The sequence below is a fragment of the Stenella coeruleoalba genome (genome assembly GCF_951394435.1).
Source record: "Stenella coeruleoalba genome assembly, chromosome: 10".
Taxonomy (NCBI): Eukaryota; Metazoa; Chordata; class Mammalia; order Artiodactyla; family Delphinidae; genus Stenella; species Stenella coeruleoalba.
In genome coordinates this window covers 21,582,332-21,597,762 of record NC_137156.1, presented here as the reverse complement: position 1 = coordinate 21,597,762, position 15,431 = coordinate 21,582,332, and the positions used below count along the sequence as shown (strand labels likewise).

The window sequence follows — 15,431 nt, the reverse complement described above, 5'->3', positions numbered from 1 at the left end:
TCATATGTACACATTGTCCATAAATAAACAAACAAAACACAGGTAAGATAATAAATGCTTCAGTAGAGATGTGCGTGGAAAGCCCAAAGAGCCCAGAATAAATAATATTACCAATAAAGGAGCGTGGTGTACAAAACAGCATTCTGGATACTTGAAGTAAGAAAGTGGATACACATTCAAGGCATTGGAAATGGTCAGTGGGACTAAAGTCTACAGGAGTGGGCTTCTCAAAACGATGACAGGATTTCAGTATAAAACCACTAGGTATGAACCATGAAACGTTTATCAAGTAAGATTCTGAAGTATTCACGATTCAAGATGCCAATTTAGTGTTGTACGGTTATTTAAATGAAGCAGACTCTCACATTACTTGTTAAATTAATCTAGCAGTCATACGAGTTTCTTTGTTCCCCTGAGCATGAAGGAGAAAAAGAAAGTACCATTGGTCCGTTTTGGAACTAGTAGTCCTCTTTTTAACAAGCTAAAAAGAGATGTCAAATACAACATTGTTACCTTTGCAGCCAGCCAGGGATCAGAATTGCAAACTGCATAGATCTATATCTAAGGAATATGCAACAATGTCTAATGTTTGGACTTCCTAGGAGATGTCTTACAAATCAAATGAGACTCCCACATTTTTATTAACTGAGAACAGACAACTTGGTGGTAGTTTTGAACACCGGCAGAGAATTCCATATTAGACAGGAGAAAGAGAATCTGACAACTCTTTAGATCACATTCTTTTGACTAGTTTTATGAAGGAGGATTGGAACTGTAATTTCAGGGTAGAGGAACATCTTACTTTTTTGAGAATCATTAATTATAGACTTTCATTTTTAAGGTTAGGTTCTGAAATTTAAGTAGTTAATATTATAAGAAAGAGCAGGCCTGAGTTCATATTTTACATGAAAAACAGAAAAAAGACTGCAGAGGATTTTATCCTTCAAAAGGGCTTTATCTTCCACCATCCAGGAAGTCCTCTCTACTGTACAGATTGGCTTATTGTCAATAATAAGGGTATTCTTTGTTTTTTGTTATTTTCATATGTTTAGTAGGTACATTCCTCACCTTCGTTCATGCAAGTTTTTTAATAAATTTGTTTTCTATAACCTCATATTCTTCTATGAGAACCTACTATTTAATCTGTCTCAGCAGGTTTATAAGACAGAAGTTGTAACAGAGATGCGAGAATCCATAGACCGTAAGGAGGGCCTGCTTTCCTTTCCAGTGTTTCTATGAGCCTTAGTTGTTATAAACTGGAAGTAACAATGGAATGCTTCAAGCTGGGACTTTATTAGGATTCTTACATCTGAGGAATATATTCACGATAACAAAACTCACAAGAGATGCTCATCAAACTAGAATTCACTATATTAGTTGCAATGAGAAGTATGCCTGGCTTGACTGACCAATTTGTTGGTCACAAATTGCTTTAGTAAGTCAAGAAAGTAAATGAAGTAGCCTGATTCCTAAGGAACATTTTCATAAATCTTTAATAGTACTATAACTTCTCTCTCTTTATTCTTGGTACAATTGTATCTTAAACAGTCACACTTGCAATCTAGCATGAATTGATTGTCTTCCTGGAGGATTTTGAGGTAGAGGTCACCAACAATCCTCACACCTCACCTTTCCTTTGCTCAGATCCTAGCATTCCATCTCAACTCCCGTGCACATATCTGTCATTAAATTGTTGGAATTTCACTTTTATATCATTTTACATTTGAATGCATGATTTCTTAATATCTGAGAAACATTAGAGATTTGGAAGTGCTTTCAAAGAACCTCATCCATCTATTCCTGCTCCTGTTATGACCAGTTTCTATTTCTGTACCCTTTCTTCAACTTCTGGGAAAGAACCCCATGTAAGGTTTATAAAACTGAATTCCCAGATGAGAGCCCCCAAAGATGCACTTACATATGGGAGAGGTTAGCACCCTTCAGGCTCTCAAATGTGTTGATTTAGAAACTCAATATCTGTGTGTACAAAAAAAGACTAAAGACTTAGAATTTTAAAACAAAACTTTGTCATTTATAAAACTGTGCTGCAGGAAGAAAGGGAAAGGGGTGAGAAGGAGACCTGCAAGCTTAACCAAGCAGAGGTCCAACCAACCTCTCATTTAGTGGCCCCCAGGTTTTCCTCTCCCTCTCCATGCAATGAAGGTAGGAGTTAGAACTCTTAGATACCAAGACCATGTTTCCTTGGCAAAACAAGACAAAACAAAACAAAATACCAGAAAATGGATGATCTGAGGTCACCGAGGGGTGACTTCAATACCACAAAGAGGCAAATGCCATTCTGGTCACTGTGCGGATCACAGACAAGTCAGTGAAACTCGTACCAGTTTCCTTATCCGCGAAACAGGGGTAGAAAGCCAGCCCAGTTTCATCAAAAAGTTGTTTGGATCGAATAAAACAATATATGTATCAGCGAAATAATTAAGCATCATACAATAAGGGAAGAAGAATTATATAGAAAGTATTGCCAATTCCAGTTATAAATCAGGCATATCATTGTAGAGCCAATGATTTTATGTGACCCAATCAGCCAGCCAAAGGGAAATTAATTTATTTCATCGTCAAGTATTTGTTAAGCACCTATGATTATGTGACAAGCACTATGCTAGTATGGAGGATACACAGTGAAAAAAAGCCTGTGAAAGTTTCTTGGGAAAAAAAAGCCTGTGAAAGGGGGAAAAAAAAGCCTGTGAAAGTTCCTGCTCATGTGACACTTTGAGGGGAGGGGTAAGCTAGGCAATAAAAAAATAAATTAATAAAATTCTTAATATATCAGCTCCTTAGTAAGTGATTTGGATAAAAATAAAGCAGGAAAGGGGATAGGAAGTTGGGGATCTCAATTTTAAGGAGGGTATGCAGACAAGGCATTGTGGAGGAGTCATTGGCATAAAGTGCTGAGTCACTACCTGGGGAAATCTGTTCCAGGCAAAAGGAACAAGTAACCAAGTCAGGTACTTAGTGTGTTCTGGGAACTGCAAGAGGCCGTTGTGGCTGGGGAAAGGGAGCTATGGGGTGAGCAGTTTTGAGCTTCTTGTGTCTTTTTCTCTTAGTCCAACTTAATTTCTGCACAGAGCCTTGGCAGCCTGCATGTTTTCTAAATAGCTGCTGAAAAAAATGCCCTGCAAAGCAAGACGAGATGGTGCCACCTCTGCAAGGCTCTAGATCCAGGAAAGCAAACAGTATTATTGCAAAACCATCCCGAAAGAGGTGAATTCCAACAAAGGAGTCTTGTTCTCAGCCATACCCCAGCACCAAGTGCAGAGCCTGGAATGTACACTCAGTGAATGACACCTCAACAAATGTTTTTTTACAGCTTAATATAATAACCATACATAGCACTTAGATGGTGTCTTTAGGGGAGTTTTCTTATCTCTAATCATCCCACTCTCACAAAACTCCACGCAAGCCCAACAATTTTGTAAACAATCATCATTTTTGAAAACATATGACAAACTTAAATAGCCCCATAAGAAGACACTGACGTTCACTAAAACATTACTTATAGTGGCAAAAAATTGGGGACACTCCTACTGAGTAAAACTAAGGGAGATCAGGAAAATTCCTGTTTCTAGAGTTGTTCAGGTTACTGTTACTGCATAATAAGCAGCCCAAGCTCGGTGGCACAAAACATTTTATTATGTGCATGGATTCTGTGATCAGGAATTAGGGCAGAGCACAGCAGGAATGGCTGTCTGCTCCAAAATGTCTGGGGCCCCAGGTGGAGGGTCACTGACTTGTGATTCTTGGGACAGCCGCTGAGGGCTGGAATCGTCTGGAAGCATCTTCACCCACATGTCTGGCAACTGACACTGGCTGTGGGCTGGGACTGTCTGCGAGAGCACTTTTATGTGGTCTGGCTTCGTAACTGTGTGGTGGCCCAGAATGTTCAGACTTCTCATATATTCCAAAAGTGAGTCTCCCAGGACACTTAACCAGAAGCTGTGACTTCCCATCTCAGGATAAAAGTCAAAATCTTAACCAGGTCCCACACAGCATTGCCAGTTGTATATAAGATGATTAAGTGGGAGGTACAAAGCTGGAAGCAGGGATTTCACCCTTAGAAAAGGTCCCTGAAAACCCAGATGAAAATGTCGTTTTACAAAAGTTGAGGAGTCCTAACGATAATTCTTGGGTATAGGACTGTCCTGAGCACAGCTGGACTTCCAGCATCTCTGGCCCTGTTCTGTCAACGCCAGTTGTGCCCTGAGCCATTGAGACAACCAAAACACCCACACGTTTTCAAAATGCCCCTCCAGGAGGCGGTACAGTTTTGTTGGTGGGGTGGGGGGAACACGTTGTTTAAAATTTACTAGTTGGGATCTGGTGCCTAAAAGATGGATATTTGTCACAAGAGATACCTTTCCAAAATTATTCCTTGTGGGCCCCATGGTGTAATGGTTAGCACTCTGGACTTTGAATCCAGCGATCCGAGTTCAAATCTCGGTGGGACCTTACTGAGTGTTCTCGTTTTCATTTTTATTTCTGCAATCTCGTCCCTTAAAACCAGCATTTCCCCCTGTAATCCAGCCCACCACACGTCAGTTATAATGAGCAATAGTATCTTGGTCAAGCTTCGGAAATCGGAGCCCACCGGCTGCTGGAGCGAAGCTGTATGCAGAAACCAGCGCCGCGGGGAGCAGCCGCCAATCCTGTTACCTGTGCCCAGGTCCGGGCGCGGAGGGGCTGTCTCTCGACTGTCTCCCCTCGCTTTATTCCTAGAAAGGAATCTATGTACGCATGCAAACGGACTTTCTGTTTTTAAAAGAATGGCCACATTACCCTAAAACTGGAAAAGGAAGTCTAAACCGAGACGTGATAAATATCTGATTAGCAGCTGCTTTCCCTCGCGGCTTTGCTCTTCACTGAGCTTTCTCAGAGGGTGGCATCCGAGCCCACACAGGCAGAGCACGATGCATTAGCAGTCCCGGGCCTTAACCACTTTCACGCCACCTCGACCCATCTTAGCTGCAAATTCCTTAGATTCTTCCTTAGTAATACTTCTGCACTTCGATTACGTTGATCCGTGTGGTACAGTTCTTCAAACTGCAGGTAGCAACCCATGAATGAGCAGCCCTTGTTGTCACCTTTGAGAATCCTAAGACAGGACAAGTTCTTTTCACTTTGCTCGGGCAGCTTTCCACATTTTAATGATTGCTGACCTAACCTGCCCACATCTCCAACCTCATTTGTCACCGTTCCTGTCACACACTTACCTCCAAATTAGCTTCTAGCCACAAGCCACGATAAAATTATTTCTATTCTTCCTTTTTTTTTCCTCTCCACATTTTCTACCAGCAAAACTTTTTTGCCCTCCCATTTCCCCTCATGTTATGAGGTCTGATTCTCTACTCATTCCTCAAATATTAACTTAGCCCTTTCAGCCCTTCTTACTGAGGACTTCATTGACTCCCTTCCTCTAGGCTTTCGTGCCCCATCTGTTTCCTCAGCACCGGAATGTCCCCTTCTCCTACCACCTCACGTTTTAATTGCTTGTTTGATAAGCCCTCCCTCCTGCTCTAGACAGCAAGGTCTCCTAGGGGAGAGACCAGTACTGTGGCCTTGTTCACCTTTCAGTTCTCAGTCCCACAGTCCCTGTTTCCTGTTAGGAGTTCAAAAATACTTGCTGAGTGCAGGGAGTTCCCTGGTTCCTAGTGGTTAGGATTCCGGGCTTTCCCTGTTTGAGGAACTGAGATCCCACAAGATGCATGGCCAACAAAACAAAACAAACAAACAAAAAACAAGTTGCTAAGTGCATAAAGTTTTCACCTAATCTGGTTTGATCATCCCAGAACCCAGGACAGTTCATGTCCACGCTTGGTTCCAAATCTGTCTGCTCCACTTCTTCCCAGATTTCTTCTCACTCTTTTCCTTCAATGATCCCAAGTCTACAGTGACTCTAAGAACAAGTCTTTGCCCAAGACTGGAGCAGAAGCCTCCCTGAAGGTGAATGTCAACCATGACTCTGTCTTAATGAGACCACAGCGGTAGCTAAAGTTGGGTGGGGGGGATGTGTAATTGGAGCACTGAATTTTGCACTTTTGAATGAGAGTTTGAAAAGAAAGTCTCCTTTGACTACATTCTTGCCCTGTCTTCCTGAAGTCTGTATGTGCCTAGTTTCGGTTACCTATTGGTTGTAGGGAGGCCAGTGCCTGCCATGGGCTTAACCTCTGGAAAGCACAAATTACACATTTGTCCTTCAGCTGAAGATTTTTGAGCGCTGCACAGAAAGCTAGGATTTAGGCTGAAGGTGTTCTTTTTCCCTTTCTGAGGGTGCAGGAAAGAGACAGACCTTAACCTCTGAACGCTGCACTTGTTTGTCCCCTACTCAGAAGGGTTTCACTTGCTGCTCTCATCACAGTTTGCCTGGGGGCAAGAGTCTGGGAAAGCTGTAGGATGTGGCCCTGGAGAAGCACAGATGCTTTTCTCTGCTAGACGGGGAGTCACTGCTGCACAAGTCACAGGCACCTTCCTGCACGTGGTGCACTTTTGTTAACATATCGGGAACCGCGCAGGGTCAAGGCCATTGGGACTATTCTTCCCTGTGGCGTTGGAAAATGTAATTGAACTGGTGTATTCGTCGCTGACCGGTTATGCCGAGGGAAGAGGAATCTACTGCTTTCCCCGCACAGGTTTAAAAGCATCTCCTTTGTAAGGACATTTTTCTTGAATCTGCCAGGTTTCGACAGTTTAGAATCTCCAGTGGAGGATGTTTACCCGCTCTCCTGAGGGTTTCCTACCCACTGTATGCAAAAAATGAACCGTCCTTGGCCATTCTCCATCTGTTCTAAGCTTGAGGAAAACTCCCAACCCAGCTTTCCAGAAAAGAACCAATTTAAGATTTTTCCAGTAAAAGCCACCCTGAAAAAATCCTTCTGCAAGGGAATCCTGCAAGAAGCCTGGTGTTTACAGGGATACTTACAGGGTTGTGGAGTTTTTTGTTGGTTTGTTTAGGGTATTTGGTGGGGTTTTGTTTGGGGCGGGGAGGGAGGGCTTGCGCTTTATAGTCTGTGTCCACAAGAGGGCGCGCCGTCCTCGAAGCCCGCCTCCAGCGTATCTTCGCTTAAAATCTGAAATCCTGGAAATATATTTGGAGCAAAACTGGACTCCCCTATACCACTAAAGAATTTGCTAGGCACTCACTCCTAAACTTGCGCAGGATATCGTCGCGCTCTGAGCCAGCGAAAAGCCAGCGCAAGGAGTTTGTGAAGATACAGGATTAGGATGCGACTCAGAACATTCACCAAGACCCATCACAGAAAATGATTTGTCTTGTGGGTTTTCACAAAGTGTGGGCGCCTATGTGTGTGCGGGAAATAGATGTGACTGGCGGGGCGGGAATTTTCTTTGTGCCCTTTTGGGAGTCTCCTCTGCTCATATTTCCCGTTGGTGAAAGGGGAGCAGGAGGGCCGTGGGGCTGGACTCGGTCCTAGGAAAACTCCCGAGCGCTTCTCCTTTCTGCTTCCCCCCCCACCGCCCCCCAACTCTGAGTTGTGTTCCCAGGACTGCAGGGATCCTTCCTCCAGCCGCGTCTTCCAAGCATGTTTATTTCAGTTTTTTCTTAAACACCAATGTCTCCTCTGCTACTTTGGTAAATCTTTCCATAACACGTCCGTAAAAGATTATCATCCTAAAAAAAGACGAATTTTCGTGAAAGCAACAGGATCCAATAAAGTAGGGTGAAAGACACCAGGTCTCTGCCTCAGTTTCTTCACCTGTAAAATAGCGATAATGCCTCCCATCTCACAGGGCGATTGCGAGCCTTGGGTGAAGTAATAGTACAGTCACAAAACCGAGCACTCTGTGGGATGGATGCAGGCATGTGACAGGTAAGCGTCCATGAATTAATCCTAGAGGAAGAAAAGCAAAATGTGCTTATACCTTTCAGATAACCAGATAAAGGGACTTAGGGAGGAAGAACTATATCATCAAAGAATTTAGCAAACACTAAGCGAAAATAGGCCCCACGGTGTAATGGTTAGCACTCTGGACTCTAAATCCAGCGATCCAAGTTCAAATCTCGCTGTGGACCTGAGGTTTACCTGGTTATCCATCTCTCTGCAAATTTCTGATAATTCTGCTATTTCTACGGAAGCTTTCCCATTCCAGCTCCTAGAAATTTTCATCCGCAGGCACATGAGCTAACTTGGGGGAAAAAGTCCTGTCCCTTTCATTAGGTTCAAATACAATTTTACTCTTCATATACTAAATACTTCTCAAAAATACTTTGAGATACTTTTTATTGATCACATGTTACTATTAAACTTGAAAACAACTCAAACTGGGGGGGCGGGGGGAGATTCTTAAAATACGAAGACACTCATTGGAAATAACTAAATATCATATCTCATTTTTAATATATTTTTCTGTTTCGGAGTAGTATAATAATCAGTCACAGCCTTTAAGCATAAAAAATGCAATATATGGGGATAAAATTCCATGACAGCTATAGAACAGAAATGCCTTTGAAAGAGAAAAATAACTCATGAACATTTTTCGACTGTTAAATAAAGGTATACCAAGTACATTTTTAAAGGATGCTAGGGTATATCAAATTGCTCTTAGGTTCCAAAGGAAAAAAATCAATGATGGATTGGGCTCTTTTAATGTTCAAATCTTACCATATACTGGCAATTACATTCTTTAGAATGATTTAAATTTATTAAGAAACATTTTAGAAGACCACTGGAAAGCAGTGTGTAAGAGCATCAAAATATTTGGCAATTCATAGACTAAGGAATTAAGATAGCATGAAGACACTGTCCTTGGTTAAAACAATGAAGTGATGGACCAAAGCAGCCCCCTCACCATCATCTCATTCTCAGACTCATTCATTTCTAATTTTCAGGTGGATTTTTTTCTTCTGTGAATTTCCCATTTGTGTACATCTGATTTAAGATAGCTTATTATGATTTTGTAGGCTTTCATCGAAGCATATTTTTATTAAGCCTTTGTTGCTCAAACTTTTCCTATGCAATAGTTTCCAAGTAAATATTTTTCTTCTGAGTTCTTTTATTATTTGCAACTACATGTTTTATTATTTTATATTTTGTATTTAAGTGACTAATCTATCTGGAACTTGGTTTATTACTGGCTGAGAGGTAAATGTCCATCTTTGTTTTCTCCAATAGGCAAAGTTAGTTATAGCATCACAATTTATTTTAAAATCAATTCTGCCTACCTACTGAATTGAAATATCAACTTTGTCATTTACTAATTTCTACATATCCTTGTATCAATTTTTAAATTTATCTGTTTCCCTCTATGTATATACTTATGACAGTGCTAGGATCTTCTGATTAGATTTTCTTTTAATACATTTTACTGCCCATAGAGCATTCTTCCCCTAGGCTATGTGACATTTTCAGCTGCAGGGGAATAAGAAGATAAAGAGGGGGAGGTTGGAGATTTAAATAATGTTTCAGTTTGTCATTTCAAGCTCCTAGTAAAGAATTGAGAACAAATTGAGATAAGCTGACATATGAACCAGTTAGCCTGGGGTAGAGCACAACAGAGTAGATCAAAAACAGCCATGTTACAATAGAATGTATTTTTGTGGGGTAGGGGAATGAAAATACGAGTTCATAAAAAGAGAAGATGTAAAATTTCAAATGTTAGAGAAAACATTTTTTTAAATAGATGATAGTCCATTTAAAAAATAATCACTATGGTATTTAGATTCATTTAGAAGAGTGATGGAACACATTTTGAAATGGCACAATTTACAATGTACTGGAAATCAGATTCTTTACAACTGTCTGAACTTATGTGAAATTTTTAGATATTGATCTAAAATTGTACAGGGGGGTACATAATTTTTCAGAGGAGCATGCTTTCAAATTTTGAAGACTACTACTTTAGAGCAGGAGTTCTTAACATGTGTAACACAGTGGCTACAAACAGACTTAGGAGTCAAGTCTTGCTGGTTGTGTGACATTGGGCAAGTGACTTAAATTCAGCTCAGTCTACTTATCTGTAAAATGGGGACAACAACAATACCCTATCTACAGAGATAAAGTTGTCAAACTTCAGCATACATCAGAATCGCCTGGAGGGTTTGCTAAAACAGACTGCTGGGCCCCACTCCCAGAGATTCTGCTTTAGGAGGTCTGGGGTCAGGCCCCCAAATCTGCATTTCTAACAAGTTTCCAGGTGATGCTAATGCTGCTGGCTCAGGGACCACACTTTGAGAACCTTTGGTCTATCTCATAAAGTCATTCATTGTGAGGATTAAAAACGTTAGTACATTAACATTCTTAGAACTCCACTGGCCCACAACAGGTGCTAATACATATTAGCCTATCAGTCAGGATTGGATTCACTGCAAAAGAAACTTCTACTCCAGTGGGTTAAACAGAAAAGAGTTAGTATATGTCATTTAGCAAGAGGTCCTGAGGTCAATCGTCCAGGGCTGGTGCCACTGTTCAAGAATGTCATGAAGTTCTGAGGCTCCCTCTGTCTTCTTTGCTCAATTGTCTTTGTTCCGTGGCTTTTATCATCACACTTATAATAGTTGCTGTTCCTCCAGGAATCTTGTCTGAATTCCAGACAGGGGGAGAGAAGAGCAAAGGATATAGGGTAAAGAGTTGATGGAGCACGCCAGCCAAGTCACAGCCCCTCCCTTTATATTTTATTTTTTTAGAGAAGTCATTCGCATTTTAAAAATGTTTCCAGAAGTCCCCCACGAGCGACTTTCACTTGAATCTCAGTGGTCAGACCCAGCTCACATCCCACCCCAACTACAAGAGAGAAGAAAGGGAAGGATTTTGGCTTTCTAGCTACCATGGTGGAGGAAATCAAAGGAGAAAGGAGTTTAGGATAAATAATATACAGCATCTGCCTAAAGGGTATCCATGAACACACAGAAACTCATGCAAAATATCAAATGTATGTGTATTTTTTTGAAGAGTCAGTCCACAGCTTTCATTAGATATTTAAAGATCAAAAAAATATGGCTCTCAAGCCCACATTTCTTGACTCAAGCATCCAAATATTTTAACAAAAAGGATGTCTACTCTGCATGCTCCATCTCTCAGCCATCACATGATATCAAAAAACCTGAGAGCATGGAAGCCTCTTAATTGCTGTCTCTCTTCCTTTTTTAAAACATTCTACTGAACTTGTAAATGCCACTTATGTTATTTAAATACCTGTTTATAAGTAGTCCTACAGGGTAGTTCTTGCTGTGTGCCTGTGTTTTAATGTGACTTCCCAAATAGATCATATACTTCTTTAAAAAAGGCTTCTTCGTGTATTTTCTTCCTGTTTCATTTATATAAAGTTGCGGAACAAGGAGCATTAACTTAAGAATTAAGTTCTTCTGTCCTGAGTTTCAGGCTGGCATTAATAACTGGAGATTTAGGTTCCCTGACAGAAGAAACTGGATGACTATTTAAAGAAGACAGGCAGGACTGGATTTATTTCTTTTCTAACTGTTTAAAACACTGAAGTCTGTACTTTGGGCACCTCTGCTTTAACTATCAAAACAGAGCAGCAGTTGACAAACTTATTTGGGGTTGCCATAAAACCATGTTAAATGTTATTATGAATGGTTTCCTTAAGGAATATGGATTCCTGGTGTCAGGAGATGTGAACTCTGGTCGGATATTTATTAGGTATTATGGGTTGAGTTGTATTCCCCCCAAATTCAAACATTTAGGTTCTAGCCCTCAGTACCTCAGAATGTGACCCTTATTTGGAGACAGGGTTTTTAAAGAGATAAAATGAGGAAAAGTTAAAGTGAGGTCATTAGGGTGGGCCCTAATCTAATATGACTGGTGTCTTTATAAAAAGAGGAAAGATGAACACAGTGACACAGAGGGAAGACAATGTGAAGAGACATAGAGAAAGGATGGCCATCTACAAGCGTAGAAAGGCCTGAAACAGATCTTTCCCTCACTGCCCTTCAGAGGGAATCAACCCTGCTGACACTTTGATTTTGGACTTCCAGACTCCAGAATTGTGAGACAATATATTTCTGTTGGTTAAGCCATCCAGGTGTGGTACTTTGTTACCACAGCCCTAGCAGACTAGTACAGCAAGGATTCTCTGATGTTGTACAAAAGTTTCCTCTTATTCCTCACATTCAAAGACCACTTCCTTCTTTCTCCATGCAAGGACACGATTATATAAAGGCTGAGCTGTGGCCGAAAATTTGCCCATGCTTTTCATACTTACAAACACTTTCCTAAATATATGGCCCCTCTGATGTCAGAAAGAATGTCCCAAGTTTTAGCTTAACACAGAGTGTGAGCAAAAGTGTTGTGGGCAACTTTCATTCTGTCATGTTGCTTAAAAGGAAGTTGCTTGGTCACAATATTTTCCTTCCCTTTCCTATAGGCTGTGATTTGGTTTTGCCCATGTGGACAAGGATAGTACTCTGGAGATCGCAGAGCAGCAAGAAAAGCACAGGCCACTGGAGAACTTTTTGGAGAAGAGCTTCCAGAAATTTCTGACTTGCCTTTCAGCAGGACATTCACATGATAAATAAATTTTCTATCCTACTTAAACCACTGTTACTTGTTCTTTGGGGTTCTAATCATATAAACAACCTAACAAATACATGGAAAAAAAAGAGAATAAAGGGCTGTTAACTGCGGAGGTGGCTAAAGTTCATACACACTTCCCTAGATTATTTCAAGAATCTCTTAACTGATTTTACTGCTTGGGGTCTTGTGCCTGTCCAACACATTCTCCACATTCTGACTATAAAGTAATCTTTCTAAGATATAAATCTGGCTATGCTACTTCTCATTTAAAACCACTGCCTAGAATTGTACTGTCCAATATGGTGGCCACTAGCCATATGGAGCTAATAAAATTAATAAACATTCAATAAAATAAATTCAATAGTACTAGCCACATTTCAAGCGTCCAATAGCCACAGGTAGCCAGTGACTACCATGGTGGACAACACCAATGTAGGACATTTCCACCATTATGCAAAGTTCTACTGGACAGCACTGGGCTACAAGATGCATGTCTAAGTCTCCTACATGATCTATAAAGTTCTTTCTCTCCAGACTTACCTGCTGTTGCTATACATGTTACCAGAGGTCAGCAGGCTGTTTCTCAGATCTGCACTGTTTACCATCCTGCTGCCTGGGAATTCTGTCTTCACCTTGCCCATCTGGAAAACAAGAATTCATTTTTTAAGTGTTACCTTCTCTACACACATATACTAACAAAAAAAAGCCAGAAGAATTGAACATGATTCAAGACTTATTTCTGAGCCCATCTTCTCTTTTATCTACCATCCCTGCAAAGAATAGCAGATGAAGGAGGTTCTTCAATTAAAAAAAAAAAAAATCACAACTTAACAAAATAAACAACTTGATTAGAAAATGGAAAAAGAACTTGAACATTTCACCAAGGAAGATATACAAATGGCCAATAAGCACAGGAAAAGATGCTTAACATCGCTAATCATTAGGCATATGCAAATCAAACCCACAATGATACTACCACCTCACACCCAGGAGGATGGCTACTATCAAAAAACTCAGAAAATAACAAGTGTCGGCAAGGAGGAGAAGAAACTGGAATCCTTACATACTGTTGGTGGAATTGTAAAATGGAGCAGCCGCTATGGAAAACAGTATGAAGGTTTCTCAAAAAATTAAAAATAGAATTATATGATCTAGCCATTCCACTTGTGGGTACATACCCCAAAGAATTGAAAGCAGGGTCTCGTAGAAATATTTGTACACCCATGTGCAATAGCAGAATTATTCACAATCCAAAAGGTGGAAGCAATCCAAGTGCCCATCAGTGAACAAATGGATATACAAAATGTGGTATATACATACAATAGAATAATATTCAGTCTTAAAAAGAAAAGAAATTCTGACACATGCCACCACAAGGGTGAAACCTGAGGGCAAATACATCCTCAACCATATATTCAAACATCCCGGATTCTTATACTAAACAATGATCTTGCTTTTCTTTCTTTTTGTTGAAGAAATATCTGCTTAAACATAGAAAAATATTGCTGAGTGCCTCAGATTAGACAGCATAAAATGAGAACTGTCTTCTTCTACTCTGTATTATCCAAGTGTTGGACCCTGCTGATAAATTTCATTCGGAGAACCTCTACACACAAATTAAGTGCTAGTTAGGCCCCAATGCTTCGACTAGACAGTGTCAGAAGAATGGTTTCTGCCCAGAAGAGTAAAGAGTGAGATGCACTTCTTGAATCTGACAGCACCTCAGTGGTTATTATCACCCGCTGCACACTAGCACTACCTAGGAAATTTAAAAGCTCTCCAGATGGTTCTAAAGTGAAGGCAGGCTGGCTGTGGAGACGTACTGTCTGATGACGAACACCCCCCCCCCTTTACCATTACACAGCTCATATTTACTTGATACCCAGAATCATCAAACTGCACTCAACACAGTCGCAACATTTCTGCCTTGCGGGTAACAGTTTTCCACCAAGTATTATTACCCAGAGCATGCGGACTCTCCAGCACCTGTCGCTCAAGAGCCTGAATGCCTCCCTGCATGCGTCCGCCCCTCATAACCACACCCATAAATAGTGACTCGTTACCTATTACCATCCGCTAGGCCGCTTCCAGATGGACCGTACTGATGGCGAGTGTGCAGGCCTGTGCCATCTGCTCTCTGGCCAGAGGCGTCTCTGCAGAGTCGTCGACTCCGTTCCGCTCCCAAATCCGCGGAGGCTGTGTTGGGGTCCGGAGGCGAAGCGCCGGAGCTTACTTGCCTTCATCCCCCGCCCGCCCCGACACCTCCTGATTTTTGAAATCTGCTGCTTCTGACCAAGAATGTGCGCCATGGGGGCCAACTTTAGTCCCAGACTTAGGCCTCTCGACATTTGCCCAAGTCCCACCTTTGTCAGGTTGGAGGCTCCGAAGCCTAGCCCTTCTCAAGCCGCCTGGAAGAACCAGGCGGTGCTGCCTGCGCACGAGATTCAGGGTGTTTGTTCCAGAGTCCGCGGAGGCCCACTGACCGGAACACAAAACGACGAACTCTTCCGCCCTGGGGTTGAATAAAGGATGGTTTACCTCCACTGACGTCATTTCCAGGTCCGCTCTAGGAACCTGGGAGGTTTCTGCGTCTCTGTGGTTATTTCTAGCTGTTAAAGCTTCATGTACCTTTAACTCGGTCCTAGACCTTGCCTTCTAAATGTGCTGGGAAGGTTTCACAGAGAAATTATTTGGGAAAAACTTCAAAAGTATATATGCAGGGCTTCCCTGGTGGCGCAGTGGTTGAGAGTCCGCCTGCCGATGCAGGGGACACGGGTTAGTGCCCCGGTCCGGGAAGATCCCCTATGCCGCGGAGCGGCTGGGCCCGTGAACCATGGCCGCTGAGCCTGCGCGTCCGGAGCCTGTGCTGCGCAACGGGAGAGGCCACAACAGTGAGAGGCCCGCGAACAGCAAAAAAAAAAGTATATA

General features: G+C 41.7%; 1 long non-coding RNA gene across 2 annotated transcripts; it reads right to left on the bottom strand.

Annotated features, from left to right (window-relative positions):
* Nucleotides 1-4,964: 4,964 nt before the first annotated feature.
* On the bottom strand, nucleotides 4,965-15,029 carry LOC307192137. 2 transcript variants are annotated; one of them, XR_013829985.1, is made up of 3 exons: nucleotides 14,567-15,029; nucleotides 13,044-13,144; nucleotides 4,965-7,865 (listed from the first exon to the last, which is right to left on the bottom strand). It is a non-coding gene; the product is annotated as an uncharacterized lncRNA (long non-coding RNA). The 2 variants fall into 2 exon arrangements; XR_013829986.1 differs by lacking the exon at nucleotides 4,965-7,865 and adding an exon at nucleotides 8,339-10,552.
* Nucleotides 15,030-15,431: the final 402 nt, after the last annotated feature.